Here is an 8,267-nt window from a genome sequence, read left to right on the forward strand (position 1 = left end):
ATTTTTTTTTTCTTTTTTTCTTCTTCCTTAAATGATCTTTTCTTACTTACTTACAGACATCATGGCAAGCTCACCATATCCCAGCCCCATCTTCACTAGTTCAGGATGTGGTGTTATAGAAAGATGCAATACGACCATTTGAAGGTATTTTACAGAGTAGTATCTTCAGCATGCACTATCCACAAGACTGAGTCTTTGTTAACCATGAGCAATGAGAAAAGAGAGACTAATTACCCCACAGTCAGACTAATTTTTTAAGAAATGTTATGGTCTGCGACGCAATGATCAGTGGTAATATTTCCCTCTCAAAATGTCTAATACTTTAATTTTCTGGCTTTGACATTTCTAAGAGAGCTGAACTGAACAGAACATCCCCATTAAAAAAAAAAAAAAAAAAAACAAAACTCAACAATTGTCACAAGTACAGTACACCCCAACAAACTTATCTTTATCTTTGTAGTCACTCATCATACACACGATGGTCAGTAAATAATAAAACATTAAAACAAAGCTACTCAAAGGCATATGTCTGTAGTTCTTTAATATTGTGATCTTTAAAGAGAAAGAAGTATCTGTAATTAATTTCAGCTGTTTAAAGTAGCTGAAGAAGTGGTTATTATTCTTAACATTTCCATACTGTGCTGGAATGTCAGATGAGAGCTGTTAAAAACACACACAGTGAGATCAGCACTGAATATTAATGCTTATTGACAGACAGGCAGTTTCCCATCATTTACACTTTAATTAAGAAAACATGCAGATAAACAGAATCACAACATGAGGAGGCTAAAGTGGGTATTTCTATCTGTGACACAGACAGCAAAAGCAAAGTGACCCAAACAAACCAAAACAACAGTGTCAGATGTGTCTGATGAGACCTGACAGGCAGCAGGGTCAAAAGGATCAAATGAAAGAATCATTATTTTCTTTATAGAGGCTAAAAGAGGGCTTCAGTAATATTACCCCCTGCTGCTGCAGTGACATTGAGATGCTTCCTGAATAGCAATTACTGTGTGTGGTTGATTTAGCAGCCTCTGTCTTCCAGCAGAACATTTCTATGTGTACAAAAATCTACAGTAAAACGTCATTTGTCTGATAATTGCTTCAGTAGCCACTGTCAGAGATTGAAATTGAAAGCTTAAGAAAATCTCATAATTAAAACATGCATCTAATAAATTCGGTAAGACTTTTAAATAATGCAGGATATTTTTTTGGTAGTTTTCAGAGGGACCACTGAATTATTAACGCCAGCAGCAGCCATCACCAGGTTTAATAGATGAGGGCTGCTACCTTGCTAAATCCTGCTCCACCTATTCCTCCCTCTCAGGCTTTGTGAGAAACAGACAAACCAGAACCTTCATTGTTTTACATCCTCGACCACTACATCACCTACATCTCAGGACATTTCATCACTATTCATTATAGCACAACCCAGTGAGTCACATCTTTACCAGGGCTGTCAAAATGAAGCGATATATTTTTAACTCATAAACAACAATGTTAGTACACATGCCATATTTAAAATCTGAATTTGAAAAATATCTATGTGAAAAAAGCTGATTTTGTGCTTGTAGGTGTCTTGACACTGCAGTAAACCGTCAAAAACCAGTTTATCCTCCTTATTTATAATGATTTTGACAGTTTTCCAGCCTCATATTTAGAGGATGGCTGCAAGATAATCCATTTGACACATCATACAAAGCTGTCCCGTGGGGGTGGGGGTCACAAACACCAAGGCATCTTATCAAAAAGTTTGAAAACCACTGATCTAAATCATCTAAATCTTGAATAAAGGAGTCTAGACACTGGTGGTGGGTGAGCTGTGGGTGGCAGAGACCTTTGATGAGGCCCTTCAAAACATCAGGAAGAGGTAGAGAAAGGAGGAGCAGGCAGATCAAAATTCATACAAGAGGAAAAGAGAAGAAAAATGAGTTTTAAAAAACAAAAATAACAAGGATCGATTAAAAAAAGTAGAGGGCAAGAACACCAACAGAACAGAGTAGTTATGAAAGAAATAAGAATGAGATGAGGGGGGAAGTGAGAAAGCTGAAACACCAGGAAAAGGGGAGAACAGAGCTTCCTTGTGCAAAAGTTTCCAAACAACATGCATATGGATTCATACAGCATTCTACTGCATGACAAGCTGGTAAATAAAAATGCCACTAACAAGCTGCAGTCTTATAAAAGAATAGTTGTTAGCAGTAACATAATCACAGTCATGTGGCTGGGGTGAAGAATTTGTTTGCAATCCCATGCTACCATCATCAGGAAAACTATGTTGGGGTTGGCTGAGTCATGCAAACATTGACTCATGAGAAAGTATAATGAGCATATCCCAGTGGCAAAAGTGGTCATGGGGCTCCTTGGCCAGAACCTTTTTTTAAAATAAAAAAGAAATTACTACAAACATAAAAACCATAACAAAGGATTACAGCAAAGAGGCACATTTCAGCCACAAAAAGGAACAAAATAGTCAAAAAAGAGCGAAAAAGACACAATTATGAAACAACGTTTTTTACAAAGACACATGAAATGATCAAAGATTGAAGAGTCACTGGAATGCCAATAAAAACTAAAGAATTACAGAAGGACTGGAAAAAAATGTGAATAAAAAACTTTTTCAATAATTTATTTCCTCTGTATGAACGTCGTGGAAATTGAACATTTAGAAAATACAGACAGCAGACTGCTTATGTAAGTGCAGCTGATTAAAAAAAGATGTCTGCAGAGTGGGAGACAAGTGTGTTTTTACGGAAAAGTACTGACTAAATTTCTGACTGTACAGCCACTAAGCTCATTGATTGTGTTATTTCTGTTTCGAAATCAACTGGAAGTATTCCAGGAAAAAGCCATTCCTGGAATACTTCCATTTGTATAGCACAGAAACCCCATACATAGTAGTATGTAAGATAGCCTATATCTATATTTTATTGCTTATTTTAATTGATTTATTAATTTACTGACCATAACTGGATAAATTGGCATCTCTTCTTAATTACTTACCTTCTTAGTCTTCAACAGATTATGGAGCTCCACTCATGAAGGCAAAGATACTCATCCTCAAATGTCATTCACATGCATTTTTGTCAAGAATTTAATCAATTCCCACCTGCTCTGGTTATGGATGGATGTATTGCAGGCACCACCAGGAGCTGTGGAGTAGCTGCAGTGGCAGCAGCACAAACCACCTCAGTCTGGTCTCTTGCTGCATTTAACTGTTGAAATTTTTCATCTTTGTATCGTGGTTAATTTAATACTACAGCTAAACCAGAACATTTTTGATAGTTTCTATGTAGTCTAACACTGTTATGTAGTGGAAATAAGTTCCAAAACTGCAGCTTAGCTAAATGGACACCAGTTATTGTTTAAATCCTGTCATGCTGTCATAAGCTTCTTATGCACATTGCCCTTTGCACAGGGAAACTGTTGACCTTTTCAGTCCAACAAACAGAAAATAGTTCCCTCTAGTTCCTGATAGTTCCTAGTTAGATCATACACAAGACAGACATTATGCGAAATAGAGAAATTCTAATAATAATAATAATAATAATAATAATAATTATTATTATTATTATTGTTGTAATTGTTATTATAATTTATTAATCTCAGCTGGGAAATTCCTTCTTTGAATTTAACTCAACCTAGTTATACTAAGAACACCACAGCTAAGAGGAGAAATTAGATAATTTGACTTGTGCGTGACATTTCCCTTCAAGTCAAACAGCTGACTGGTCCCTCAGTTGTAAATCAGATTAGCATAACGGAACAAATGGATTGCCATTACATTTAAATGTATTTATAATGACTGTTGTTAATCTTCTGACTCCTCTTTAGTGGAATAATGTTGATGACGTTGACATTTGTGCTGTGAGTGCAGAGTTACACCTTTTAAACATTAACACAGTGACTTTGAATACATGCTGATATTTGAATTTACTGTGGTCTGAAGAAGTGATAAGTCACACTATAGTCTGCTTTGTCTTCATAGTGAAGAGAAAGCTGAGCTTCCAGAGTCATTATGTGGAAAGGTCAGAAGGTTGTCTTTGAATCAGATGATTACAGGTTAAGTCCTAAATTCCCAGCCTACATGTTGAGGTATCTTAGTGGATAATAGCGAACCCTCCCATTGCCCCTCAAAGCATTCCTCATTTTTAGGTCACTTTGGATTCAAAGCATCAGCTATTATGAATGTAGTGTAAAATGTTTATTTAATGTTTATTTTGTCACCCACAGTAATACCTAGATTCTCTTAGATCAATTGAATTCTTCGTTTGGAGCTTGGCTCTTGGGTCTGCCCATACCTCAGATCTTTCTTCATCTTCCATCCAGCTTGCTAGTTTCAACCACCATGTGACTGGTGGCCATCCACATCTTCATCCATGCTTCCATCCAAGCCCACCACACCCTGTCCAACACCCTTCACAACCAAAACTTTCACTATTCATACTTTATTCACTGTCTTCTCACACAGTGCTAAATCAATCCCTGCAGCTCTTTCTTCTATAAAAAGTCTTCTCCCCTGCTTCCAAAACTTCCCTCCTGCCCTTCAGAGACTAGTGTTGTTAACTCAAAATTAATACTGTTTTTAATATTTATTACTACTAAACCATTCCACCAGTCATTTTGGCCCAATGTGTTACAGCAACATGACAAAAAGGAATATGGAACAAGTTATTTTCTTTTGCTGCTTTTGAAAGTTTCCTTCGTGTTTGCAGACAGCAAAGATTTCAGTTTATTCAAATACTTGAGCGTCAGAGAGCTGATATTTTTTCCACATGGTATACCATTGGTGGTCTGTGGGATTTAGGTCAGAGCTCTGGGAGGGCCAGTCTCAAGAATTTGATGTTCGTCAAGAGGCAGCTGCTGTGCTTTGGATTAATATCCTCCAGTTGAAAGATTCATTTCTACTGCTTAGATATTTTTTCTTTTTGTTTTCTGTGTTTTGTATTTTCTGGATGACATTGCATCACAAAACCTCAAAATGAATGCCAGTGACTAATGTCCTTCCCAGCCACTTATAATCAGAGAACCCAGTTAGAAAACAACTTTGTCTTCCTCACTACCTCATACTTCCGCCTCTGTTTTATTGTTCCATTTGTGTGAAATTAAGCCACCTCCACAACAGTGTGTTTACAGGTATTACTCATGCCAATTGCTCTCACGATTGTGAGCTAGAGTTACAGTGTTGACATTTTATGTTTCCAACGTACTACAGGCAATACTAACTTTCCCAAATACACTTAAATGGCTTCTAATCCTTTGTGAAAATTGAAGTAGTCTTAACAAAACACTTCTTAAAAACAGCCACAATGACTATCTTACAGTGGTGCTTTTGAAACTAGTGGGTGTTTGCTTTCTTTATAAGTTTCCATTACAAAACCTGAACCTGAAAGACAATAATGATAACGTGATGGCCTCTGACATTATTATAAGATCTCTTTTCCATGATGTTGACAACGACTACAGTATAAAGAGAGCATCTTCAGGATGCAAGAGGCTGAACATTTCTACCCTGTCACATTGCAAAGACGTGACAAAATATTTACATCATGATTTCTAAACTCCCAGTATCCAAACTCTTTCCACACTGTGGCTTCAGCAGATTTCTCATGAGGCTCTGTTTACAGCACAAAAAGCTGGGCAGAGCTCGGGGGGGCTTTCCTAAGAATGTAAAGAGCTGGCGTGTGTGCTCACAAGAAATTATGTTGGAAAGAACCATTTCTTGCTGTTGTTCTAAATGAAGTGAATCAATTTCGCAGTTCATGCTGTTTGTTAGTCTGTGTGCTATCTGGGCTCACAACATCCATTTATCAGGTGCTGACATGAGAGAAGATGGTCAAAATGTAAAAAATGTATCTCCCTTTTCAGCCTGCCGCCAACAAATCCCCATGAGAGAGCACAGATTTCACACAATGAGCCTATTATCCATTCTTAGATCTGTTTTTTCCTACATTTGAGGAGGGGATAGACCAATGTTTGTCACATGAAAGTCAATTCACAAAGCACACATGCTGTGACAGCTGCCTTGTCATTTAAATGCTTTTGGTTTTATCTCTTTAACCAAATGACTTATCTCCTATTTGTGATCTCAAATCCATCTTGTATTGGCAAACATGTAAAAATAGTCTATGTTTTGCATTCTCCTGCAATATCCAGCAGAGCATTTGCATCCATTTGCCATCCTCAAACATTGGACTGAGTTTCATTGTTGTTTGGACACTGTCCTGTTTTGGCTGCCTGATTCAGCATAAGTAACGTCACTGCTGCTCGCTGGTGATTTCAAGAGTGTGCCTGTGAGTTGAAGTCTGCAGCTGAGTCACCATGTAGCGGGGATAATTATAGATGACGGGGCTATGGGCGACAACACAGGCAACAAACAAGCCATGAACTGATGCTGCTGAAATTTGCAGTCATCTGAGTCAGCACACCATGCATTAAGACTAGACCAACATTAAACTTGTTATAACTCAGTGGCTTTCTCAAACAGCAGGTATTAGAGCAAGTATCTACAGAGGCTTCATTTTACCTTTAATGTTAATCAAACCCACAATGCTCCCTCATTAATGCTTAATCCTTTAGTTACATGACCTTCTACATTTGAGCCAGGTGGACTGGAAACTTTAAAATCCCTAACACTGCACCTTATCCATGCCATCTGCGCCCTCTATTCAGTGGATGCCTATTTGTGTACATGCCTTTGCAAATGTGTGTAATGAAGCAATTTATTTAACATGACTGTGATGGACAGAATGATAAAACTGATTAAAGAGCACAGTTTGCACACAAAGAGATTTGTGGTTAAACAGAATGCATGATTACCCTCCATCTCAGCAGAAATTCCATGTACAGCAGAGCCACACATGGTTGAACATGTGAAGGTCGGTTTGAGAGGGGTTATGCAGAAAAGATTAAAATCAGAGAGTAAACCAAGGAAAAATAATAAATAACAGAGAAAAAAATCATTTTTGAAATAGAAAGCGTACATAAAACACATTATTATTTTTATTGTTATTAAAACACATTATAAATATTTCCAACCTTAGTATTTCCAATCATAACTGTCAAGCATAACTTACCAAAATATGTGTTAACACTCATCTGGTCATGTTTACCAGTTCTCCTGTCAGTTTGTCTTGCCTGTCTTGTCCCACCGGCTACACATCATCCTGTCTTGTCTCCTGTCGGTTTTGTTCTGTGTTCTTTGTTTCACATTTTGCATATTTCTGGTAAAGCACTTACCAAGGATGTAAAAGTCATTTACCACTAGATGTGGCAAATATGCAAAGTTCATTGTCCAAGAAGAAATGCTGTTAAAACTTTGGCTCAAAGGAAGTTTTTCCTTATCATTAATGAAATAGCCTATACATCTGTGCAACAGTGAATAAAAACATACAAGATAACCCTAAGTAAACAGTTACTGATGAAAAATATCAAATGATAAAAAAACAGAACCTTTTAACTGAACAGACCCCCGGTCTTTAGACCTGCCACTGGCTAAGTGGTTTAAACAAAACAAAACAAAACAAACAAAAACCACATTTCTTTTTAAAATGTTCAAGGATTAGGTTGAAAATTAGTAAAAAAAAAAAAAAAAAAAAGCAGCAGGATAAAACCTTTTAAAGCCCTTCAGAGGGCCTGGAGAACAATTTTTAAAGACCGTTTTAAACTATTATAAGAGAGTCTGGCTCCTTAAATAAATACATAAATAAAACCAAAGACATGAGGAGTAGCTCGAGATTTTTTTTGCACAATACTAGGTAGGAAGGTCTGCTGTAGATAAGGATTCTTCCTAGTACAAACATTTCTGCATTTTCAACCAACCCTGTGCCTTCATTATCCCTCTTAATGCATTTTAAAATAGCTTCCTACAAATTTACAAAAATCTCTTTCAGTTGCTTCCAGTAGGTGGAATCAGTGATTCTTCCAAAGAGCCGTAAATACTTTTTTTTTTTTTTTTTTGAAAGAAAAAAAAAACAGACCTGTGTGATATTTGTCTGATTTGTTTAAATGAACAGTACATTTTTGTTGTGGTGGTTTCTGTGCCGCACTGCTGCTGCTGCTGCACACAGCCACGATAAATGGCCTGCATAAGCAAAAGAACCACATCCGAGACAGATTTAATTATTCTCACATATTCACATTTCGTGTCCTATCAGTGGAGAGTGTACCACCTCGCCAGTGAAACTCACCTGCGTGGCCCAGAAAGCAAAGCGCACAGAGCACTGCGCCTCTGTGAACTCTGCTTTGTCGCTTTAAGTACAGCAGGC

The sequence above is a fragment of the Melanotaenia boesemani genome, chromosome 11 (assembly GCF_017639745.1).
Source record: "Melanotaenia boesemani isolate fMelBoe1 chromosome 11, fMelBoe1.pri, whole genome shotgun sequence".
In the NCBI taxonomy this organism is placed as follows: domain Eukaryota; kingdom Metazoa; phylum Chordata; class Actinopteri; order Atheriniformes; family Melanotaeniidae; genus Melanotaenia; species Melanotaenia boesemani.